This window comes from Lissotriton helveticus, chromosome 12 (assembly GCF_964261635.1).
Source record: "Lissotriton helveticus chromosome 12, aLisHel1.1, whole genome shotgun sequence".
NCBI classification, from domain to species: domain Eukaryota; kingdom Metazoa; phylum Chordata; class Amphibia; order Caudata; family Salamandridae; genus Lissotriton; species Lissotriton helveticus.
This window is the reverse complement of record NC_136073.1, coordinates 835387875-835413925: the sequence shown is the minus strand read 5'-3', so window position 1 is coordinate 835413925 and position 26051 is coordinate 835387875. Positions and strand designations below refer to the sequence as shown.

General features: G+C 47.7%; 1 protein-coding gene across 2 annotated transcripts in view; it reads left to right on the top strand.

Annotated features, from left to right (window-relative positions):
• Window positions 1–1588: 1588 nt before the first annotated feature.
• ACER1 (alkaline ceramidase 1) overlaps window positions 1589–26051 on the top strand; it is a 113977-nt gene continuing 89514 nt past the window's right edge. The window contains exon 1 of one of the 2 annotated variants that reach the window (XM_078668997.1): window positions 1589–2015. The gene's annotated coding sequence lies outside the window, so the exon portion shown is untranslated. Of the gene's footprint in view, window positions 2016–20281; window positions 20359–26051 lie in introns of those variants that run through there. The other variant, XM_078668998.1, reaches the window with a different exon arrangement.

Below are 26051 nucleotides of genomic sequence, written 5' to 3'. Positions count from 1 at the left end.
TATCTGTTTTCTGTTCCTTCTTTTATGGTCTATTTATGATATGGGTTGTGGTCCTTTTTTATTATGGGTTTGTCCGGCTTGTCTAAAGAAGAATGTTGGGTTTGTTCAGTGATTGATCATGGGCCGGACAACTGTAAAATGGGTTTGTCGTTATGCAATACTTTTTGCTGTGGAAACATGTGATTGGTTGAACTGTAAACAAGGAATGTTTGCCTGAAGCATAATGTTTGGCATAAAAAGGGATGACTTGCTTTGTAAAATTGAGCAGTCTCCTGAGAACTCATACCGTGATGACTTCTAGGACTTCTGTTACTGGCTGCAGCCAATAAATTTTATCTTTGACGCCACCTAGAAGTATTCCGTGTCTCTGTTTGCCAGGACAGGGGAATCCGAAGACATCGGGCGTGTCCCTGACGCCGCCGGTTCTGATTGACCCGGTTCTTCAGCGGCCCTCACGTGGCCTTCCTCACGCCATTGCTGCCAGCTTTGCACAAGCACCAGCCTGTTCAGTTCTTCTCCAGCCTTCCATGACGTGATTATCTCTCCCCTGCCACCTCGTCTGGGTGTTGCACCTGCCCGGCCATCCTTTCTGAGGCACCACCGACATGGAATGGCTCGGCCCCTGCCGTGTACCGAAGCGAGTTGTAGGTGCTTCCATTCCTCTAAAACTGCTGAAAGTGCTTTCTGGGAGATCGAGTAAGTAGCTCCTCAGCTTTCGGTGCATTGCTGGAAGGGCATGTCAGTCGTTTTCCAACGTATTATTAGCTGTGCTTGAAAGCAAGGTGTGAAGCAGACAGATGCTGGAAGGTGTAGTTGTAGTTGCATTTATTTATCCTGCTCACCTTAGCAGCCTTTCGCAGCTCTGCCTGCCTCACGGTCTCCAGGACTGACTTGTAACTGACTCAATCCCGGTCATATAGGCTTCGGACCTGAACTGTAACTGACTTACCCCTACCCCACCAGCCATTCTGAGCCCCAGCCTGTCATACAGTCATCAGACAGATAGATACTCTATTGTGCATGGTTATTTAAAACCTTTACAATATAAAAGAGAAAAATCGGTTAATAAAACATGAGTCAAGTTTGTGCGTGTTACGACGATAATTCCATCCTTTAAAAAACATGGTGAGATAGCAGCAGCAAAATTAAAATAAGCTTAAGATCATGTTAAACGGCCTGTTTATCATAAAAAATGAATCAATAAATTCTTCCTCAATGCCGGCCAAGGGGTAATATGGTAAAGTGCCAGTGTGCACGAAAAGAATGGTTTAATTATAATAACAGTTTGGGGTGTCCCTGTTGTATAGTCCGTGATAATCGGTGTGAGACAGAGTCAAGGTGTCGCGCTGGAGCTTGGTCTTCAGGGGTACCGTTGAGTTCATCCTTTCGTCCTTTTACGGTACTGCTAAATTTTGTTTGTTTCCTTCAACATCATCAGGCAGGACTTGTAACTGGCTCTGCCTCTCCCTAGCAGCCTTTCTGAGGCCCAGTTATATGGTCTTCTGACCTGACATGTTACTGACTCTGCCCTCCCAGCCTTTCTGAGGCCCAGTTATATGGTCTTCAGCCCTGAATTGTAAGGGGCTCAGCCCTTCCAGCCTTTCTAAGTGCAGACTCGTCCACGAACGGGTCGCGCCGGTGCAGTGGTATGCAAAGGCTGTTCATATTTACTGAACGTGTCATAGGCTGGCAGCTCCGGGCAGCCCTCGCGGGGCAGAGGAGGGGAGGGGAAGAGCGACAGACAGGAAACCCAACACAATGCCATCGGAGAGCGGGGCGAGAGAGAAGACTGGAGGGGAGGACGCGGCATGACAGGAGGAAAGTGACCCGAGAGAGGGGCGAGGCGCCGAGAGGAGCAGAAGGGAGGACAGGAAGAGGAAGTTCGGGAAGCCTCCCCGAGAGCCCAGAGGGGGGATGCTCGCCGAGAGCGGAGCATGAGAGCAGCCAGAGACACCAGCACTGAGACAGCGGCTGGGAGCGGGGCAGCAGAGCCGAGCGGCGGCCCGGAGGAGCGGGTGAGTGCGCGCCCCACCCCAAGCAAGCCGTCAGCCTCGAGTGGCAAAGACAGGACAACTCACTGCATGTGTGCGGTGGCACCTCTTCCGCTCAACCTTCCCTCTGACAGCTGCCGGAAACTTTGCCCGGAACTGTCAGATGGGAAGGCTGCACAGAGAGAGAGAGAACGCCAGGCGTCTCTTGTGTGCACTAGAAGACCCCCTCCCCCTCTCTAATCCTTGATGGAGAGTCTTAACGCCGAAGGATTAGATGACAGCCCCGGGCTTTCATGGCATCAATCATTCAGGTGTGTTTCTCCCGTCAGTAAACTTGAAATGGAGCCAAACTACATCTCCCAGTGTGCATTGTGCTTGCAGGTTAAAAACCTGGTCTACACGTGCGGTGGCACAGAGCGAGCTGATCCCCGCAACAAGCTCCCTCAGAAGATGTTTGTTTTGTATGTAGCGCTGGCCCACGCCTCCCCCACATGCTCTGGACCCCGGGGAGGGTGTTTGGGGTGGGGTGCTCGCTTTATCTGTGGACTGCAGACGTGTGCCGGCCACCACGCCTGTTGTATGTCACGCGCTGTACTCAAGGTATTCCAAGTTTTTTTTACCACGTCCTAACGGTTCATATATCAGCTCGTCTTCTTTGGCAACAGGGTAGCTGTGGTGCAGCCGGTGCAGTGGCGCCGGGGCACATACGCCTCACGGGCTCACTGAGCCCTCGCTATGCTGCATTTAACTAACGCAACAGCAGTCAAAAGTAGTTCTTGCTTGCACCAGGAGAAATGGCGTCCTCCTGTCTACGCTCTTGTTTGGCACCAGCACGCGCAGGCACTGAAGGAACCTGGCAGTGAAGTGCTTTTCAGCTTGTTGTAAGTCTCTCGTGGTCAGTTCTTTAAACGGCTGATCACGTCAGGCTCTGAGTGCCTGCACAACACTCAGTTCATTCGACCTCCCGGCCGAGCACTTCTCACCGAGGGCTCATTTCTACACACACTTCTCAGATGGAAGCAGCGGCTCTTGGACAATACTACCTGCACTTTTCTTCATTTATTGCAAGCACTGCCTCACACATAAGTCCACCAGACGACTTCATGTCAGCGAAGCCGCCATGCCCCAGTCCTGGGTTTTTCTTTCACATGTCATTCGTTTCAGGTCTCTTATTTCGATGGGAAGCAACTCTAGTGAATCAACGTTACCAGTACCATAAAGCACTAGAATGCAGAATGGAAAGCCAGGACTGGACGGGTCAGGTCAGTGTGTACTTAACGACACAGAGCTGGTAAACGTTCTAGCATCCAGCAGTCTGGAGACTAGCAGCCCCATGAGGCGGCCGCCTGCTGCAGGGGTCCCATAAGGACAACGTCCAGGGTGAAATCCGCAACCACACTTACAACAATAAAGGACCGGCTTGCGTCACACCTGTCTTCAAACAAGCCATCCGCTCTACCACAGTAGCTCCCATAGCAGACAGGTTTTACAGGTCCATGAGGGATGTGCTGCTCCCGTTTAGGGGCGTCCCTTTGAACTCTGGGACTTTTAGTACTCTTTTATAGTGGAATAAACAAGATTACAAGTCTTAAAATTTAAAGAAAAAACCTGGACTAGAACGGTACGTCACGAGCAGACCTGGGTAACTTGAAAGGGCTGAGCTCCCCTCCTTAGTATTAGTGATAGCGGGGCTTTAACTGGACAGGTACTGTCTGGTACCAAGTACCTGCACTTCTTTCATTTGGAAGGGAGAGTGTCTGCACTTCTCAGCACTGCTGCAATACAAGTAATGGGAGAGTACCTGCACTTCTCAGGAGCCAACAGGTGCTGTAAGGAGTGAGTACCTGCGCAACTATATTTCCACTTAAAGCACTGAGTTTTAGTGAACAAGTAGTCTTAAAATGTGCAGTTCCAGAGGGGTTCATGTTCCTTACAAGGCCCCAAGCACCCCCTGGTGAGCGTGTATGTAATGTTGAAGGTGAGTGACAATTGTGTTCTATTTTCAAACTGGAAAAAGACTAACTTGGGCACCAAACAAACCACTTCCAACTTATTTGTCAAGTGACCCCTCAAGTCCCTCAGATATCTTAAGTTTCACAGTTCCATATGAGAGTATCATAGCCGGTCCAGAATTTCTTGAATTGTGGGGCTTGTAGTTCTGGCGTCATAGTAGCTTAACAGTTCTATAAATCCCAGCATGCAAAGCAAAATAACCTTGCCTGGACGAGCTACTCACGGATGACACCCTCCTCCACACTAGATCAAACAACTCTTTGCATTATTGAAATGGCAAGTCTTTACCATGAATGGGTTGTGTGTGCAGCCCCTGCAGTCAAGGAACCATTCACTAGACGCTAGAGAGTCAGAACTGGGAAACCGTGTCCTCAAATATTGGACCATAAGTCAGCAATACACAGAGGAAAACATGTATTTTGTTTAGTGATTACATTAGTTGTTTTTCTTCATTCACTTTACTAGATTTACTGAGCTCCTTAGTACCCCTTGTCATGTGCCAGTCCTGGTTTTTAAACATCAGCACTTTGCAGGTTGTGATTTTCTGCCTATACATGCAGTGTTGAAAGAGCAACTACAGGTCCCAGAATGCAAAGTAATGTTGGCTAACATGCTGTGAGCTGCCTAAGGTGTCCCTCAAGCAATGGACCCCACGGAAGCCATAGATAAATGACGTCACCTGCAGTGATGTGTCCTGAGTGAGTAGTTTAGCCAGTCCTGCTTTTTCCTTTACATTAGGAGGTTAGCTGTTGTCCTCTTGCATTGAGACACCATTACTACAAGTCCCAGAATGCAAAGAAACATCACGGGCAAAAGAACTAGTTGCACCCTTGGATATCCGGAGAGTCTACACTTGGGAATACTCAAGAAGGAGATTTTGGGGCAGAAAGAGGGATCATGTCACTATGCCCAAATACTTGGAATCAAATGAAAGAATATAATCTATTTTAGCACAAAATTTGCACTCCACCTTCTAAATAGGGAGATTTGTCATGAATGACCTTGGATCACATGTATGCAAGTACCTTGAGGGGCGGGGAAGCAGGCGTATTCAGTATATGTCTGCGTGTTTCTTGTCCTGCACGTCACCCTTTGGGCTTCGGTGGGCATGGTCGATACTGGGAGGTCAAATTTACTATTACAACTCCAGTCGTAGACATTTTGAGGGAAAATTGCAACTCTCCCTCAAATACAACAGGAGGCTCACTTACTATTCCAACTCCACTCTTGCAATATTTTAGTGGGAAGTCAAAAAATTCACCAACTATTTTAGGAAAGGGTTGTCGTGCATTGTGAGAAGTGCTGCCTATCTCAAGGCAAAAAACATTAGGATATGTTTGCAGCCCTGCTAAGTTGCACAGTGCCATGCGTGATGAGCTGCCCCAGTCTTGTTTTTTTTGTTTGCATTTTGGGACTTGTAGTCATGACTTTAGAATATGCATGACCGAATGCAGAGATAATCTGAACTGGAGCAGCTTATCACGCAAACACCAGGGTATATTGGCAGCTATGTATTTGTTATTCTATGTACTTCCACTCCCGTACACCTTCACCTGAAACAGAAAATACCATCGGACGAGCCTCATCGCTCTCTTTGCACATTTTCTTCTCCGCAGGCTTGGAGAGTGCCTATAGGGCACTGTTTCCACCTTGTATTTTGTATTACATTTACTACCCCTATGTGGGGCACTGAACATTTTCCTCCATGGGCAGCATGCTATGCTTCGCAGAAGATAGCTGTCTCTGATTCTGTGTGGAAAGTGTTTCCATGTGGTGGGATGACCACCGAGCTGCGGTTATCATGTTATGGGATGCAGTGCTTAGCAGTGTGATGGACGACCTTGTAACTGATCGAAGCTACTAAAAAACAAGGTCCGCACAGCACTCATACAGATTCAGACAGAAATAGGGAAAACATTTTTTTTTCAGCTGGGACCTACTAAGAAAGGTTCGCAGGAGGGTACGGACCAGTGCTTGATTTGAGCTGGTGGTTTGCAGTGGTCAGCACCAGCACTTAATCATCAACACTGCCACTTTGCATGAGCACCAGTTAAGGACAAATTCATTTGTGGTAGGATTTGCCCAGAATCACAGGATGTTGAGCCAATGCCGAGACTCGAACCTGGCTCCCCAGCTCCTAAGTCACCAGCTTTGGCTATTATGCATTATCTTTCTACTTTTATGGTTTTAAGTTGGTTATGCTTTAGGCAGTGCTAACAAGAGAAATGGGATGGTGCAAGCTGCCTCCTGCCGAGAGCCCCGTCTCTTATTTTTTTTTACAAATTACACACTGGTGCAGGCACGTGTTGGCCTCGAACTGTGCCTTAGTTTGTAGTCTTGCAGACAAAATAGTCCTTTGCCAGCAGAAGCACTGCCTGTTAACTAAACAAATGTCACTTTCTGGCCCATTTTTATTAACCACATCGCTGTTAGCCCCATTTTCTCTCCTGTGCTGGGGTCCAATATGAATGGGTGTGGTCATGACGAGCTCAGCTCGTCATGAGCATGGAAGGGGTTTTTGTACCACCTCAGAGTGGAAACCTAAGGTTGCTGTCTGACCCCGCCTTGTGAAAGCGCCAGGCTTTGTAGCAGGGCATATGGCCAGATACAGCCCTTTCACTGCTCCTGTCCTTTAACCTTTAGTTACTGAGGGACAGAGAGTCCATGGAACCAGTCATATTGATAGGACTTGTCCGGTTGTGGCCAATCAGCGGCCAGAGGCAGGACAAAGATGCAACAATGTTCCATCTTCAGCCTCCTTCCCTGCCGTTTGATTGGCTGGAAAAGAAAGCCACAACCTGCAGCCCGGCCACATACACCATCGTCAGTACTGTGTACTGGGACACCACTGCTTTACATACTAGGGTTAATATTTGCTGTTTTATTATTCTAACCTTAAGCCTCAATATCCAGGTATGTAAAGTTTTGTTGACTGAACTGCCACCGCTGACTGAAGGTATCAAACATGGCAAGTAGCCACTTGGTAACTAAGTGAGCTTGCTTTAAGTCTGGGCAAGGGCAGCCCGGCCTTTCACACTATATTGACAAAATGTGCTGCATTGCAATGTCAAACAGTGATATCAGGGCTGGCTTCAGCGCTGGTGGCACCCGGTGCGACAATGTTTGTTAGCGCACCCCCTGCCCCCCAATGACCACATCCTCCACGGATTCCCTCACTACCACCCTTTAACAGTGCCCCTCCATTCCCCATACCACTCTCTCTCAACTGCATTTAATTCGTTTTATAGCGCCACTCATACCAGTGTAGGGTGTCAAAGCCCTTTACACCACTCAAATATTACACAGAGACAATCAATCATATGTGTGTAAATTAGTGTATGCGAAATGTTACATAAGACGGAGGACTACAAGGTGTAGGAGCCCCATGTCACCCATACTGGTAGGCAGTATAGTTTGAGTGCTTGGTCTGGAGAAGCACAAACTTAGAATTTAAAATGTAACCCCATGGTAGGGGATTCTCTTTAATTATAAGAATGGATTTCTACCCCAATGAAGCAATTTTGCAACATTAGAATAATGAAAGACTGGGGGAAAATCATAACGCTCTAACCTATACCTTAAAGTTTCCATGCAGCTCTTTGACAGTTGATTGCTCAGTGTTCTACATAGGATTCTAACTTATAAACTGCAAGTAACTATAGGATCTCTCTGACGAAAGCAGTAACCTATGGGCCTATTTCATTATATGCACTTTGTGGTCGGCAGGGTGCACGTCTTTTGCAGCATGCTTATTAAACCTCTTGGCTACCTAATGGTGAGTCAAAACTTCTACTTGATAAAACTCTGATCTCTCTCTCTCTCTCCCTCTCCAGGAAGATCATTAATCACCAGAGTTATCTTGACATTTTTATTATTGCCTGAAAATTGCTGGAGGCAAAGAACACAGCAGCAGGTGTTTTTAAAACCATAATATATGGCGCCCCCACCCAAAGTCAGTGTCTGTTGTGGTGGCACCAGTTGCACCGCCCTAGAGCCGGCCCGGAGTGATATTATTAATAAAATGGCTGCCAAGGTTCCCAGGTCATGCGTGACTAGTTAAGCAGTCCCGTTTTTTTCTTAGTACTATGGGACCTGTAGTCTTAAGTAATCCAGTAGAAAACCAGGACCACAAGTCCCAGAATTCTAACATAAAACAGACTGGACATACTAGCCACGCATGGGCTTGGGAAACTTGACTGCTCTATTTTAATAAAGTGCAATCCCGGAACTTAATACTGTGAGATGAATGCCGGGTATAGCAGCACACTCCGTTGTTGAACAAGCGCATCGTGATGTAACTCCGCCAGCAAGATAGTTTCTCACAAGAAGGGCTGAAGCACGGTCCAATTAAGGGTTTTTGGGCCCTGTGCTTCTGTTACAGAATATACAGGGCCACTGGAATTATAAGATTGTGTGGCTCCGGTGATTTTTGCATAATTATAGATTTTCTACATTTGTCACATAATCCACCAGCTGCCGCATAATCTGCAGATTTTAACAAAAAACATTTTTGTTTCTAGCTCAATCGGATCAAGAGTTACTAAAAATACAGTAACACGTGTTGCTGCGCAGTGGAAGGTCCTTTGCAAAGCTAGACTGGTCACCTTTCAGTTTCTTTTTGCTATATTTGGGTATTAAACTGCTACTAATGAGGTGCAACCAATGTCCAGACAGTGTTACCAAGTTTAAAAATGATGAAGTAATACTATTACAAAATGTGCAACATTATGCTGCATAAATTGGCTTTTCTTGCCGCATAATGTACTCTGCCCTGACACATAATTTTGTACTCTCCTGCTGCATAATTCCAGTGGCCCTGAAAATAGATTAAAATAATAATAAAAGCAGACCTTTCCTGTGCTTATTTACACAGCTAACTTGACTGAATCACTAGGTGGCGCTAAACGCCAGGTTTCCTATCCTTAGCGAACGTTACTCTTAATCATGAGGTAGCATTACAAAGCACATGGGGCTTCACCTGAATTTTTGCCTGGAGCCTGGTTTAGGCTTCTGACAAGCCTGCCCCTCAGAGACGCCTCAAGTTTCCTTCTTTCAGGGCATGAAACGAATTGCTGCAAAGTTTCCCAGGTCCATGCATGAAGAGCTGCTCCAGTCCAGGTTTTTAGGTCTTGCCTAGCGTTGCAGCGCTCATGTGCTACATGGTCTGCGAGACATATTGTGCATGAGGAGATTTCAGAAGAGGACTTGAAGCTTCCCCTCATTTTCATTGGCTGTCGTCATCGTTTATGTAAAACTGTGGCCTCCGATTGAAACTGAGGCTTTTTGGTTTCCGCCCTTTCTTCTTTTCGTCTGGACTGGATCGTTTGCCTTTCGGCTGTCGTGAAGCAATTTCTTATCTTTATGAGGCGTGTACTGCCGGGTCATGTTTCTGACAGCTTGTTTTTCTTCTTAATGAGTGCTGGTTGCAGCGAACAAGTGTCAGTTCCGAGGAGGGCGGACTGCTGCCAAGCCGCGAGTTCTGTGTACAACTACAGAGTTGTGAGGACTGATTGTTTTTACTGTTTAAAAATATACGAGCACGTACATATCTTCACTGGAGTTTGAATACAATTGTAATCCGAGCGCAAGGCTCACAGCGCTTTGTTTGATTTGTACAGCTTTACCTAGTTTCCTAATATACTCCATTCTGCCATGTAGACTGCTTGTCACATCGTGATGTGTAATAATATAGATTAGAGCAGGACAAAACCAACAATAGGCTGGAGCCCGTCGTCCCCTGGCATTTTAAATTCAGATGATATATTTCATGGCTGTTTTTAAGGGACTCTCCTCTAGGGCAGTGTTGAATGTCCGAAATTCACTTTGCATATCCTCTGCGAAGAAAGAACACAACACACGCCAAGCCCCCATTCAGAAGTATTGCGAGAAACCAAGGAGGCTGGCCTAAAAGAAAATGTCTCTCACAAAGCAATTTCCGCTTGCGGTAGTCTACTTGAGAATAAATGGCCGCATTTTCATACATTTCATGGCCATAAAAAAATTACGCAGGCCGACTCCTTTCCCACCTCATGCGGCACTGTCACCAACCAGCACTTCGACATTTCAATATTTGTAAGGCTCCCCCCTCAGACAGTCTGTCCACGGAGACTAGAAAAGCATGCAATGTCAGCTCCGAAAAACCTGTGTTTTGTGTATGGTAATTGTTTGAGAATCGCCAGTAGGCATTCATTTTGTCACTGACTTTGTTTACAGAAGCAACACCACGGAACCCGCTTTATCAGCAGCCGAGCCACACCTCTGGTGTTGGGGAAACCTAAACGGGTATTTTTACGTTTGCTGTTTTACTTCTGGTGGTAATATAACATCGTCCATTTTAGGTTCACTTCTGACATCCATTGCTTAACCTTACTGAACGTCCAGTTGTAAACAACAGAACTCTCGCAAGAAGACAATACTTCCTACCTGTGTGGCTACCATGAGATTCTGAACTGCCACCAGCGTCCATTCTATTGTGTGATCTCCGAGGAGACACTTTGACTAATAAGGGCCTATTCATGGAGAAAAGTGTCAACTGACCAAAGAGAGCCCTTTAGAACTGACTCGTGCACAAACTTTAATTACTACAAACTGTGAATACCCCTATCTGACATAGGGTTGTTGACTATACTGCGGTGACCCCCCTCCCACACACACACACACACACACACACACACACACACACTTTGAATGTTTGAGAAGGATTGAACATGAGGTCTATTTTGACACACAGACAACGAATCCTTCTCAGAATTGCTGGTCATAAACAACTGTCTGAGGCCCTTCTCAACTCAACCCAGATTATTCCATCTTGACATCACCAGAATACATAAAAATAACCCGATGAAGTAAATATGATGACTCGGCTCGTATTTGCATTATCCTCTTTTATGCACAAAACATAGACTCAGTAAAATCATAAAATTAATTAAAGATGGGATGAACACAAGTAACAAAACAAACCAGCCTTAATTTCAAAGGTAATCGTTCACAACTTGGTTATTTGCACTTGATTTGGGAGCACACTCATTAGAATTGCTCAGACTTGAAAGGCAAATTATAGTTACTAGGTAGACTTTTTACTTTCGCCCTTTGCTAACCAGCTTCTTGATTTTGCATCCTCTACCTCAGACTCTTTCAACGCCTTACTACCAATAAATTAATGCATTCATTAATTCTGTGCTTGGGTGTATGTGTGTTTTTGCCAGTATACTCTGTTGGCAGTTTTTGTGTTTTTTTTGTATTTTTATGTGCATGTCTGTTATGTGGTATACTTGGATATTGTCAGCTGTATGTGCTACATTTTGCATTGTTTGGGGATAGGAGCATATAATGGGAGAAAATGAGACAAAATCTGAAGTCACTGCACTCTAAAAACGTTTGAATACATCTTCATTTGGTATGATCGCAGTTTATGTGCATCAGTATCTTAGGTCACTACCACAGCCTTCGCCAATACATTGGTGGGGGAAAAAGAGAGTATACTCTCTTGCCAATCCGTGGCCTTGTGTTACTATACATCTGTCCATCTAGTCCCCACCAATTCCCAATAGTCGTTAAATCTAACCTCAAGTGAAAAATAACTCTTATCACTTTTGCATTTATTAAAATAAAAAACAACCAAAATGCTCTTAAAATATTTACAAAAGAACTGTCTTGAAACAGGACAAGCAGGGGCTCAAGTTTATGATTATGAAGACACAATTTCAATTTCTGAAGTAAATGTAGCACCATAAGACCAATTACTACACTAATTAATTTTGAAAGGATTTTGTGTAAAGTCTGCACTTCCACCATTGTGGCTCCTACACCATCCTTGTTACATCAATTCCTAAGTCTTGAGAGAGTTTCTTTCCTGGCACCAAATTAGGCCCCGTGTTACTTACTGGTTGGATATATATACTTTGCCTGTACCTCTGCTTCTTCACTGCTGATAAAGGGGATGTCACTGCCTTCTGTTGTTACACGGTGAGTCTTTTTAGGTCTCGTGACCTATCAATGCGCATTGAGAGAAGCGAGACTATAGGGCTTTAAACAAAGTTTACCTAACTGTGGCGATTTGGTGCTGTGCCCGTGGCTTTTAGGTCAATGCGCAAGCGCATTGACCTAAAATGCGCGTGCACATCACCAAATCGCCGTCTGTTCCCTCAGCCGCACTCCTCCCACACCTTTGAAGTGAAGCTTAGCTTCACTTCAAAGGCCCCGGCTGCTTCACACCCTCATGCCGCTCTCCCCGCTCCGCCCCCTCCCCTGCCCGCCGTGTGCATTTCTCCTCCCCCCCCCTCCCCACAGCAATGCCCTCCGTCTTGTTTCCTTTCTTGTTTTTCTTTCAGGTGAGATATCTTTTCCATCATTTGCGATAATACAGTTCTCATATGCATTTTTTAATTATTAGCAGCATATACACAGGCGCCCCTTCGGCGCTTTTGCTCTCAACCCTACTATCCTGTCAGCCGCATCTCTATAAGTTACTCGAAGCATGGCCTGACATGTGCACAGCTTATTCCGGCACCACCATCCTGCCAGACGCTTCTGCTTTGTTCGCCCACCGCATGGCCCTATTTGTGCACATTTTACTTTCGTGCATACCCTTACCCGCAGCCTCTCCTTCCCCACTTCTGCCTTTTCGGGTCTCGCGCTCACCGCAGACCCCTTCACATGGCTCACACCCACCTTTTTTTCAGGTTACCATGCCATTCCCCACCTATCCCCCAGTCCTTTCCGGGTAGGACGCGTGCACCCAGTGGACTCTCGGCCTTGGCCCGCTTATTCTGCCAGCCGCTTCTGCTTTACTTCCGTAATTTTTTATTGAAAATAAAGAGCATATTTACATGGTACTGGGTGAAGAACACATGGGGAAAGAGAAAGAAGAAAAAGCGCCGGGGGGGGGGGGTTGTCAAGCATTGTATACATTGGCTTTAATTAGTTTGGCTCTTGACAGTCCATTCTGCAATTTGTTACATCTTCTTCTCTCCGTTCTTGCATGTTCCAGTTTCCCCCGTGTCCCTTTGCCACCGGTATGGTTATCTTTCCGCCCCCCTGGTGATGTGAGGAGATAGAAGATCAAAAGAAAAAGAGAGACGTAGGCATATTATGTTGTTGAGTAGGGTGCATGTGTGCGTTCGGTAGTATTGTCTGGTCTGAGTGTTTAGGGTGGCTTGTGAGAGGACAAGTAGTTGTCTAGTGACAGCCATAACTCGCTCTTTTTCCCTGAGTCCCTTTGGCTGTTGGACGTTATGGTGTCGGCTCCCCTTAGGAAAATGACCCAGTTGAACCAGGCTTTAAAGGTGGCCTTTGCTGTGTCCTTCCAGTTATTCAACACCGTCTTGACCGCTGCTGTAAGCAGGAGGTCAATCAGGTCTCTGTCATTTTCGGATGTTATGGAAGGGTCAGTGTACCCCAGTATTAGGTGGTGGAAGTCCATTGATAGTGTGGCTCCTGTCATGTCATTGATTAGAGCGATTATGGAGTGCCAGAACTTCTTTGTTTTGGCGCAGTGGAATAGGAGGTGTGCTAGGTCTCCCTTCTGCCTGTTGCAGTTCCAGCAGGAGTCAGTCTCTCTGATGCCTATGTTGGCAAGACGAGCTGGGGTCCAGTAGGCCCTGTGTACTAGCCAGAATTTTGTCTGATCCAGCCAAAGCCAACATAAACACGCTCGCCCCATCAATAACACAATACGCCAACAGCCTGAACATCACGGGACACCAGGTAGCACACATATACAGAGCCATGACCCCCAAAACGTCCAAATTGAACAACAGACCTGTAAGCCAATGGGAAGAAGCAGCAGGGAGAGAGCTAAGCGAGAAGGAAAGGGCAGATTTATGGTCCTCCACATCAAGGAGGAAAGTGACAACGACCCTGGATCAGCCGCTTCTGCTTTGGTCGCCCACCGCATGGCCCCATTTGTGCACATTCACTTTCCTGCACACCCTTACCCGCAGCCTCTCCTTCCCGACTTCTGCCTTTTCGGGTCTCACACTCACCGCAGACCCCTTCACATGGCTCACACCCACATTTTTTTCAGGTTACCATGCCAGGTTACCTCACTCACCCTCAACCCCTCACCCTCACTCACCCTCAACCCCTCACCCTCACTCACCCTCACTCACCCTCAACCCCTCACCCTCAACCCCTCACCCTCACTCACCCTCACCCTCACTCACCCTCAACCCCTTACCCTCACTCACCCTCAACCCCTCACCCTCACTCACCCTCACCCTCAACCCCTCACCCTCACTCACCCTCACCCTCAACCCCTCACCCTCACTCACCCTCACCCTCACTCACCCTCACCCTCACCCACCCTCACCCTCACCCACCCTCACCCACCCTCACCCTCACTCACCCTCACTCACCCTCACCCTCACTCACCCTCACCCTCACTCACCCTCACTCACCCTCACCCTCACTCACCCTCAACCCCTCACCCTCACTCACCCTCACTCACCCTCACTCACCCTCAACCCCTCACCCTCACTCACCCTCAACCCCTCACCCTCACTCACCCTCAACCCCTCACCCTCAACCCCTCACTCACCCTCAACCCCTCACTCACCCTCAACCCCTCACTCACCCTCAACCCCTCACTCACCCTCACTCTCACTCACCCTCACTCACCCTCAACCCCTCACCCTCACTCACCCTCACTCACCCTCACCCTCACTCACCCTCACTCACCCTCACCCTCACTCACCCTCAACCCCTCACCCTCACCCTCCCTCAACCCCTCACCCTCACTCACCCTCAACCCCTCACCCTCACTCACCCTCACTCACCCTCACTCACCCTCACTCACCCTCACCCTCACTCACCCTCACCCTCACTCACCCTCACTCACCCTCACCCTCACTCACCCTCACCCTCACTCACCCTCACCCTCACTCACCCTCACTCACCCTCACCCTCACTCACCCTCACTCACCCTCACTCACCCTCACTCACCCTCACTCACCCTCACTCACCCTCACTCACCCTCACTCACCCTCACTCACTCACCCTCACTCACCCTCACTCACCCTCACCCCCTCACTCACCCTCACCCCCTCACTCACCCTCACCCTCACTCACCCTCACTCACCCTCACTCACCCTCACCCACCCTCACCCTCACCCACCCTCACCCTCACTCACCCTCACCCTCACTCACCCTCACCCTCACTCACCCTCACCCTCACTCACCCTCAACCCCTCACCCTCACTCACCCTCAACCCCTCACCCTCACCCTCACTCACCCTCAACCCCTCACCCTCACTCACCCTCAACCCCTCACTCACCCTCACTCACCCTCACTCACCCTCACTCACCCTCACTCACCCTCACTCACCCTCACTCACCCTCACTCACCCTCACTCACCCTCACTCACCCTCACTCACCCTCACTCACCCTCACTCACCCTCACCCTCACTCACCCTCACTCACCCACCCTCAACCCCTCACCCTCACTCACCCTCACTCACCCTCAACCCCTCACCCTCACTCACCCTCACCCTCTCACCCTCAACCCCTCACCCTCTCACCCTCAACCCCTCACCCTCACTCACCCTCAACCCCTCACTCACTCTCACTCACCCTCACTCTCACTCACCCTCACTCTCACTCACCCTCTCTCACTCACCCTCAACCCCTCACCCTCACTCACCCTCAACCCCTCACCCTCACTCACCCTCACCCACCCTCACTCACCCTCAACCCCTCACCCACCCTCAACCCCTCACCCCCTCACTCACCCTCACCCACCCTCACCCTCACTCACCCTCACCCTCACCCTCACTCACCCTCACTCACCCTCACCCCCTCACCCTCAACCCCTCACCCTCACTCACCCTCAACCCCTCACCCACCCTCAACCCCTCACCCTCACTCACCCTCACTCACCCTCACTCACTCACCCTCACTCACCCTCAACCCCTCACCCTCACTCACCCTCACCCTCACCCTCACTCACCCTCACCCTCACCCACCCTCACCCTCTCCCACCCTCACCCTCACTCACCCTCACCCTCACTCACCCTCACTCACCCTCACTCACCCTCACTCACCCTCACTCACCCTCACCCTCACTCACCCTCACCCTCACTCACCCACACCCTCACTCACCCACACCCTCACTCACCCTCACCCTCACTCACCCTCACTCACCCTCACTCACCCTCACTCACCCTCACTCACCCTCACTCACCCTCACTCACCCTCACCCTCACTCACCCTCACTCACTCACCCTCACTCACCCTCACTCACCCACCCTCACTCACCCTCCCTCACCCCCTCACCCTCACTCACCCTCAACCCCTCACCCTCACTCACCCTCAACCACCCACCCTCAACCCCTCACCCTCAACCCCTCACCCTCAACCCCTCACCCTCAACCCCTCACTCACCCTCACTCTCACTCACCCTCACTCACCCTCAACCCCTCACCCTCACCCTCACTCACCCTCACCCTCACTCACCCTCACTCACCCTCACCCTCACTCACCCTCAACCCCTCACTCACCCTCACCCTCACTCACCCTCACCCTCACTCACCCTCACCCTCACTCCCTCACCCTCACTCAACCCCTCACCCTCCCTCACCCTCACCCTCCCTCACCCACCCTCACCCACCCTCACTCACCCTCACTCACCCTCACTCACCCTCACTCACCCTCAACCCCTCACCCTCACCCACCCTCACCCTCACTCGCCCTCAACCCCTCACCCTCACTCACCCTCAACCCCTCACCCTCACTCACCCTCAACCCCTCACCCTCAACCCCTCACTCACCCTCACTCACCCTCACCCTCACTCACCCTCACCCTCACTCACCCTCACCCTCACTCACCCTCAACCCCTCACCCTCACCCTCACTCACCCTCACTCACCCTCAACCCCTCACCCTCAACCCCTAACCCTCACTCACCCTCACCCTCACTCACCCTCACCCTCACTCACCCTCAACCCCTCACCCTCACTCACCCTCACCCTCACTCACCCTCACCCTCACTCACCCTCACTCACCCTCAACCCCTGACTCACCCTCACCCACCCTCACCCACCCTCACCCACCCTCACCCACCCTCACCCACCCTCACCCACCCTCACTCACCCTCACTCACCCTCACCCTCACTCACCCTCACTCACCCTCACCCTCACTCACCCTCACTCCTCACCCTCACCCACCCTCACCCTCACCCTCACTCACCCTCACCCTCACTCACCCTCACTCACCCTCACCCTCACTCACCCTCACTCACCCTCACTCACCCTCACCCTCACTCACCCTCACTCACCCTCACTCACCCTCACTCACCCTCACTCACCCTCACTCACCCTCACTCACCCTCACTCACCCTCACTCACCCTCACTCACCCTCACTCACCCTCACCCACCCTCACCCACCCTCACTCACCCTCACTCACCCTCAACCCCTCACCCTCACTCACCCTCACCCTCACTCACCCTCACTCACCCTCAACCCCTCCCTCACCCTCACTCACCCTCACTCACCCTCAACCCCTCACCCTCACTCACCCTCAACCCCTCACCCTCACTCACCCTCAACCCCTCACCCTCACTCACCCTCAACCCCTCACCCTCACTCACCCTCAACCCCTCACCCTCACTCACCCTCACCCTCAACCCCTCACCCTCAACCCCTCACCCTCAACCCCTCACCCTCACTCACCCTCACCCTCACTCACCCTCACCCTCACTCACCCTCAACCCCTCACCCTCACTCACCCTCAACCCCTCACCCTCACCCTCACCCTCACCCTCACTCACCCTCACAACACTTATTGTGTTACAATAGGTGTCACATTTGCGAAAGATAAAACTATTGGCATTGTAAATAACAAAGCTATTAATTTCGCTATTTTCAAAACAAGCACATAAATAAAAAATGTGTCCTTTACAATACCAATAGCTCAAACTTTCCTAATGCGAGACCTATTGCATTGCTGTGCTTCTCTCCCCTGCTGCACTCTCCTGCTCTCTAGAGATGTGGCCTAACGACCAGAGCTGCCATCTAAGTGACGTAAATACAAAACATGTTGCATTCCAAATGCTATAGGTGTCACATTCGCGAAAGTTATAACTATTGGCATTGTAAATGACACAGCCATCAATTTAGCAATTTTAAAAACCAACAAATAAATAAAATATGTCATTTACAAGACCAATAACTCCAACTTTTCTAATGCGAGACCTATTGCATTTCCAATGCTTGTTTAGTCTATAATTACTATTTTCTTTAAATAGTTTCTCCTACTGCAGGCACGATTTTTTTTAGCAATTGCCAAAATAAATTACAATGCATTTTATTTATGTTTTACAAAAGAAAAACAAAACAAAAAATGTCATTTACAATGTCAATAGCTCAAAATAATGTCAGTGCGAGACCTATTGCATTGTAAATGCTTGTTTTCTTTTCATTCCGGAACTTGCGGTCATGGTTTTAGAATGGGACAAACAAGACTACAAGTCCCGGAATTAAGAGAAAAAAACTTTGACTGGAGTAGGCAGTGATGGACTGGAATACTGACCTATAGCTGTGTTTATTTGTTTATAAAATTAGGACTACCAGAATGCAAGACTTGAGAGTTAAGTTTTCTACCAGTTATGCGCTACCACTCTGCCAGCAAAAGTACTATACACATTTTAGGGCTGCTCATTATAATCCATTTCACAGAGAAACCACTTTTCCATCCTGGACATTGCTTTTACATATCAGTGCATTCTGAGAGTTGTAGTCTTGGTTCTTTTTTAATCAAATCGATTGGATCAACTACCTACTACTACTAAAATTCCAGGAATGGAAAATTGGAGTAGATGGAGCCATCTGGCCACCCTATATAAACTCAGATGTGCGGTGGTCTCTTCACATATGTGTATTCTGGCAACGACTGCCCGCTGACATCAGTCGAAGGATGTGCACTGCCTGGCCATCACATTGCGGCCTGCAGTGTAAAGCTACCCCATCATTTCGTCAGGTCCATACATGAGCAGATATTACAGTCCTATTTTTTTCTTTGAATTCTGGGACTTGTGGTTCTGTTTATCCCAACATAAATTCAAGGAACACATGTAATCGAATGCAGATTAAAAAAGCCGGATTGGGTGAGTTACTCATTCAGAGACATATGAAGTCTGAGATTTTGGGGAGGGAGATATGTTCATCAAGACGAGAAGGGGAGACATGTTCATTAAGAAGCTGAAGGTAAAATGTAGGGCCAAGAGCTGAAGATAAAAGTAGGTCCGTGCTCAGATGCACATCCTGACCAATTTCTAAGCTAATTTTCTCCTCGCTGGAACCAATTTCCTAAATTAAAAAGCAGCAATCACGTGTATAGTCTGAGGATTGGCAACTGGTTGGCTAACTTCGAAAAGGCATAGTTCAATTTGGACTGCAAGCCAGAAAGTGTCCACAATATGCCCACCTCGCTGGGCTGGCAGGGTGCAGTTTAACTATCTGCATGACCAGTGCCTTGCCCCCAGGTGGCTGCTTTAAATATACGTTGTGCAAAATGCCCCAGGTGTAGAGAAACAGATGCAAACCTTCTACAACTGAAATGGCGTTGTAAATAAATAAAAAGAAATAAAAGGTGCAAATGACCAGTGGGATGAGTAAAGATATTAGCACTGTGACTCTGCAATTGGGCGTGGTGACGTGGTAATAGAGGGACACCTTGAAGTGCAAATGTGCCCAGATAGCCTTATTTTTGCAAAGAAGAGTAATGTGATACATGGGGCGCTGTCCCTGAGACCCACACTTTCTAGCTGCTGAGAGATGACCAGCAATGCAACTCCAGATGAGACAACTGACAAACTGTCCGACAACTGGGCAGCCCGTTGCAACAGGTGATGTACCATCCTGACCGTAGACCCTACACAAGGCAGGCGGGTGGTGGATTTGAGGTGGTGCTGAGTGCAACTCACCCTGGACCCCGACATAATAGTTCCTGGAGGTGCCTCACACACTAACTTAATATCACCGCTTAGGTCCTGATTGGCTACAACAATGATAAGGTACTCATTTTATCATCCTCAGGAGGCTGAAAGGCTGAGTAGACCTGATTGGATTTGAACCTGAGACCATGAGGCCAAGCACGGGCCCCTACACTGGTCGCATTAGCCCACCAAGCCACCAGACCCGACGTCTGGTCCCCTCCCCGCCCCACCTGTCTCTTCTATCCTGCAGGTGGCAGCCGTAAGGCGTTGTCGCACACGCCTGTGGGACTTTGCCCGGCCGCCTCCTGTGAGATCGCACGTGGGAGCAGGGGTGAGGCGAGGCTTCTTGGGCAGACCAGCTGCATGTTTGCAGCTCCCCTCCTGCCACTCCGGGACAAACAGAGCGCCGGCTGCAAGCTCAGGTAAGTGCCCGTCTCTGCTTGTCACTCAGCTGCCTCCTCAGACACCTTAGCACGGGGAGACAGATAGAGCAGATATTTCACTTTCCTTGGCTAATGATTTCAAGTTCAAATGCCATTTCTCACTGGCTGTTTTCAGGACGTATTTGTGTAATCTGAGTCTTTGCATAGAAGTGTGAACTGACTTGAAGCTTCTTCAGGGAAAGCAGGTGAATTAATATCGATTTCTCAAATAGCTGTCCCCAAACCCTTAATAAGATCTTTATTTTTGTTTTCATAACATTTCCGGGACTCGGTGCATAGAAGCAGTTGTCACTCTTACTCAGTCAAGAATTTTAGACTTTAACAATCTTATCTGCAATTGGATTTTTAATAGCGTTTACAAGCTGATCTGTGTTTCGATGTATATAGCGCTTACTAGCTCACCTGTAATTGGATCTATATAGCGCTTGCAAGCTCATCTCTAATTGGATTTATATAGTGCTTACAGGCTCACCTGTAATTGGATCTATATAGCGCTTGCAAGCTCACCTCTAATTGGATTTATAGAGCGCTTGCAAGCTCATCTCTAATTGGATTTATATAGCGCTTACAGGCTCACATGGGCCAGGGGCGACCTTGTTGCCTAAATATCATATGTTCTCGCATGCCCCCTCTGCAGGAGATCATTAATGTAATGATTAACTCTAGTGTTTCTGGAGCACCCACTAGCCTCCAGGGCAATGAGGTTCTTACTGTATGTGGACCAATGAAGGCGGTGCATCTTAGTGGCAAGTATCCTTTTGATTGTTCTGCAGGAGCAGTTACAAACCTGAAGGAGGGACTGGTGATCTGGCTAACTAAAGGGGATCCAGTGGATGGTGCATCCACCGCAGGGATCTGTGTTTGGCCTTATTGTCAAAAACAAGCATCCCATTGGGTCTGCTCAGGCAGTCGTCTCTACCATCTCGTGCAAGGTTGATAAAAGAGGACCCTTTACTTTGGTTACTATGTGTAGTTGTTATTATTGCTCATCGCTAAGATCCCCCTCGAATGGTCATTTCGTCTACAAAATATGTCTCTTGTGTTATGTTAGTAGGGGCGTGCTGCAAAAAATGGGTTACAGCAGTGGTTCTTAACCTTTTGACTACTGTGGACCCCTCATTTACTCATTCCTGGAACTCGGGGACCTCCGCTGAATCATTATTGGAGTCTGGGGACCCCCGCTGAGTCATTAATGGCAGCTGGGGCACCCCAGCCTAAGCGTTTTCAATAATGTGACCCACAAAACAATTCACAAAGAAGAATTCTTCAAAAAAATACACAAATCATGAAATATTTTATTTAATTAATGAAGAAATATAAAAAAATGAAAATTTTAGTAGGGAAGGCTGAAGCTTTTCCAGATTCAATTGAGACCACTCATTGTCCATACTATAATCTGTTTGTTGCACTTTCACTGCTCCACACAAATCAATCTGAGGATACTATTCATTTTTAGCCTCCAATTTCAAATTCCTCCACATTTCCTTAACATTAAAATTTTGTATTTACATTGGGCTTCTTTATTTCCATACACTTTTTTGATCGGTTAATATTCAATTTTCTAAGCGTTCACAGGCTCCCTGTGTAGCTTTCACTGACCCCAGGAGTCACCGGACCACCGGTTAAGACCCACTGGTTTAAGGGGCTTGCAAGTCCACAGCTAAGAGGTCCATTTGCAGACGGTCTTAGTTCCCATGTAACACTGCCTTCTTACCTGCTTTCAAATATACTTTGTGTTGCGCCCTACCTCCACGGGGGCATGGGCAGATTTTGATAACTTGCGAAGCTCTTTGTGTTTTTGGGAGGTTCTTTCCTCTTGTTTATCTTAACAGAGTGTGATTTAAGAATGAAATATGGGTTAGGTGCAGTATCTTAAGATTCGGTCTGTGGAATAATATAATATGTGGAGGGATGAGATTCCGCGGTTGAGCTGCCTGCGCAGAGAAGGATCAATCCCTCGATCCTCAAGTATTGTTCGAGGGAACCTTGGGAATATGATCTGGTTAAGCGTATGACGAGACATGTTCTCCTTCAGCCCTTCCTATCTATGTGAGCTTTGTAAGCATTTGCTTGAACCTAGCCCCATGTGATGGATATTTAGAAGAATAGGTACTCACTGTCTAAGAGTAACTCTTTGCTCCTGAGAAGTGCTTGTACTCGCCCATTAAATGTATTGCACTCTTGTTGAAAAGTTCAGGTACTCTATGTTTCAAGATAAAGAAGTGCAGGTACTCTGTACCTGACTGTCCCCGCCCACTTAAAGCACTGCTTGTATTGCAGCTTTTACTTCCAAACAGAGAGAAAAGTTGGCATAGCATTGTAGCGTTCCAATTGGGCTCAGTTCTTGGACAGTTATTAGTTATCAAATAATGAACTGACTTCCTGGTTGCAGGGGACCGGGAGGTTACACAGTCTGATCAACAATTTGATCTTCCAAAAGCCACCCAAAAATCTGATCTTACGAGGATCTTATCCTTCCTCCAGTATTGGTGCAAGGACAACCTGTAGGAGCGTTGGTGCGCTTTATATTTACTCTTCATTCATTAAATAGAGGATTCTCAGGGCTTGCCTACGTCATTAGGTCTTGCCTAGTGCTGTATAACTGAGCATGAGAGACCTCATAGTACTGTTTTATTTGTCATTAACTGGGAGCTCAATCATGGCAGATGAGGTGAAAGATTCGGATAACGATGGAGTGCAAACCCCAACTTACAAGCAGATAACGCATCCCTCGTTTGCTTCCATCACAAATATGTTGGGTCCCTCACTGCCACAGAGTCCTTTGAGCTGCCCAGGAGAGTCAAGTCCTTCTCAAAGAGGTTTGTCGGCATGCCGCCATGTCTACTCTGCGTGCATTAAGAAAGTGTCAGATACCTGTCTGCCAGTAGAAGATTGGGTGGTATTTAAGGTTTGTCTGTTGAATAAGCCTGCATTCTCCTTGTAAGCCTTAGAGACTGCCTTGACATACAAATCCGAACTGACTGCGCATGCTTCTGGGTGCGGCTTGGAGTCGAGAGAGCTGGGGGGTGTTTGCGAGGGGGGTGTAAGGCAATCTTGGCTTCTTGTTATCCACCTGTAGGCGCTGAGGTATTGTATGTATGTACACCAGAGTGCTTTGGGTTAGGTTTGACCTTCATTGTTGTGGGAGGGAACAGCTGGTGGCCTTGAGGTGACAATGAGTTTGTCAAGGACAGTGTCAATTTTGGCTGCTTTTTGAGTGGTTGAGCCTTCGGAGATCATAGATGTAAAAGATTTTTAAGGAACTGAAGATCGTCCTCATGGTTCAGGTTTCCTTTGTCCGGAGTTCTTTGGGGTGTAAAGAATTTGAGTCGAGTTTATGCAGTAGTTTAGAGACAGGAAAATATAAGAGATGCTGGTATGATGCGATCCAGGTTTTTCTCGAGGATGCGAGTAGCGTTAGTTATCTGGAGGGCGAGATGGAGTGAAGAGCAAAGTACTAGTTTTGGGTCTCTTATGGTCCATGGATTTGGAATATCATTAATGAGCATTTGCAAGACAGTATTTTAACCTGTGCATGTGCCCTCCTTTCTTACTGAATATCCCCCACGGGATGGTTTCAGAGATGTTCCTTCTTCTGTATGCCATCAAAGACTCCTGTTGGGCCTTTTGTACTCTATATTCAAGATTCCTTTTTTGTGCACGGCTCTTTTTGTATCTCCCATCCCATCTGCATGAAGGGCCTGGTGCTCTTTCACGTCAAGACTTGAATGTGTATTTATTCAAAATTAACGATCCACCCATCCCTCAGTGCAAATCAGTGTTTCTGGATCAGGATAATTCAAATTCTCGTCAACCAGCCTGTTCACCTGAAGCCTTGTCTCCCACACCCATCTGATGATAAGAAAGGCATCAGTGATATTTCATTTACCACCATAGACCTGTAAAGCGTATCCCAGGAAGCTAGGTTCATGCAGGTGCTTTTTCTAGTTACTTGGGCATCGCTTAATTAGGTGGTGAGTAATGTCTTGCATATCATTATCACGAGATCAGTTAGCACAGATTTCAGTCTGTCACTGTGTTAATCCTTCTGAATTGTTAGATGATTCGGTGAGGGCCACAGTGAAAAGCATTCTGTCATTTGTTTGTACTTCAAATCCATTTTTTCTCCAGGACTGGAGAGTGGTTATGGCTTTACCAAAACTCCTTCCATAGTGTGTATCCAGCGGGTCCCAAGCACATGCTGGGATTCCTGAACCTCAGGGTTGGTGAAGGTCAAGGAAGTCTAGTCTTGGATCCACATCAAGACTCTTTTCGTCCGCCACCTCACACTCCCTCAGGGCTGGCGCTCTAGGGCGGTGGAACCGGTGCCACCGCACCTGGTGCTGACTTCAGGGGGCGCAGTGTTGGCATGTTTATTTTGGTTTTAGAAGCACCTGCTGATGCATTCCTTGCCTCCAGCAATTTCCAGGCACCAATAAAAATGTCAAGATAACTCCGGTGATTAATGTTCTTCCTGGAGAGAGATCGGAGTTTTGTGATCGGAGTTTTGTCCAGTTGAGGTTTTGATTGATCATAGCACAGAGGATTAATACACCTGCTGCAAAGAACGTGTACCATGCAGATCACAAAGTGCATATAATGTAAATAGGTCAGTGGGTTACTGCTTTTCTAAGAGACATCCTTTTTGTTACTTGCAGTCTATAAGTTAAAATCCTAATATAGAACAGTGAATTAATAAGTCATCAAGAACTGCATGCACACTGCAAAGTATAGATTAGAGCATAGATTAATGTTGCAAAAAGGGGTTCATTTGGGTAGAAATTGATTCTTATTATAAAAGTGAGCCCCCAACTGTGGTGTTCTATTTTCAATTCTGAGTTTGTGCTTCTTCAAACGAAGCACTCTTAAACTATACTGTCTACCAGTATGGATGACATGTGATTCCTAAACCTTGCTGTCCTCTCTGTCTTATGTATCGTTTCCTATACACTGATTTGCACACTTATGATTTTGTCTGTGTAATATGTGTGTGATGTAAAGTGCTCTGACACCTTACACTGGTATGAGTCGTGCTATAAAACTAAATGAATCTGAGAGAGAGTGGTTACGGAAACTTGAGGGGCACTGTTAAAAGGTGGTGGTGAGGGAATCCGTGGTAGAGGTGGTCACCACCTCCACCATGGATGGGAGTACGCCAACAAACATTGTCGCACCGGGCGCCACCAGCACTAAAGCCAGCCCTGCTTGTCTCTTTATATTACCCTTGCAGGTTCTTTTTCAACCCTGCTTTCTCCTTTGGTCGCCGTTTGTCAACTTTGTCATTCATATTCCAGAAGTAGCTTGTAGTTGCTTCGCTGGAGAAAGTACTTTTTATACAGGAGAATTTGACACTAAACTCAAATGTTAGGCCGCTTCACTGATATAAATAGAATCTTGGCAACAGTAGAAACTTGTCCCTGTAATTTCCAGAATGAGCACCAGAGACTAAAGAGGTGACCATAAAAAGAGAAAAGCAGATGTTCCACCCTAGGGTTAGTATAAGTATAAATGATTGTAGGAGCCTTCCATTACCTGGCTGTAGACCTTACGTGTCTTTGAGCCCTGAGACCCAGGTCGGATCTTTTCATTCCACCCTTGAGGTGTGCTGCAGCCCTGCCGCTGCACAAATCCTGGCTACTGCACTCCATGATACAACTACTGTTGCATTTATT